At 39.7% G+C, this 214-nt stretch overlaps 1 protein-coding gene across 1 annotated transcript in view; it reads right to left on the bottom strand.

Moving 5' to 3' along the window:
- The window catches only part of LOC119592651, a 4,655-nt gene that overhangs the window by 1,905 nt on the left and 2,536 nt on the right, over positions 1 to 214 (bottom strand). The window lies entirely within an intron of this gene.

The raw sequence follows: 214 nt of genomic DNA, 5'->3' as shown, positions 1-214 counted from the left end.
ATGTACATATAGGTATAAAAAATGTTCCTAGGACATCCACGAACTCACATGCATGCGTAAAGTTATTATCAAATTTCGTATGTCTGTAAAAAAAACAGGTCCATACAGGTGTCCTAACAAATCCCTTGCTGATCCAAGAAATAACCTTAGGTTATGCACGAATCCCCCTTCCCCCTCCCTACACTCTGCTCAAGGACAGCACATTTTCAATTGA

This window comes from Penaeus monodon, chromosome 30, assembly GCF_015228065.2.
Source record: "Penaeus monodon isolate SGIC_2016 chromosome 30, NSTDA_Pmon_1, whole genome shotgun sequence".
Classification (NCBI taxonomy): domain Eukaryota; kingdom Metazoa; phylum Arthropoda; class Malacostraca; order Decapoda; family Penaeidae; genus Penaeus; species Penaeus monodon.
This window is presented reverse-complemented; position numbering and strand designations above follow the sequence as displayed.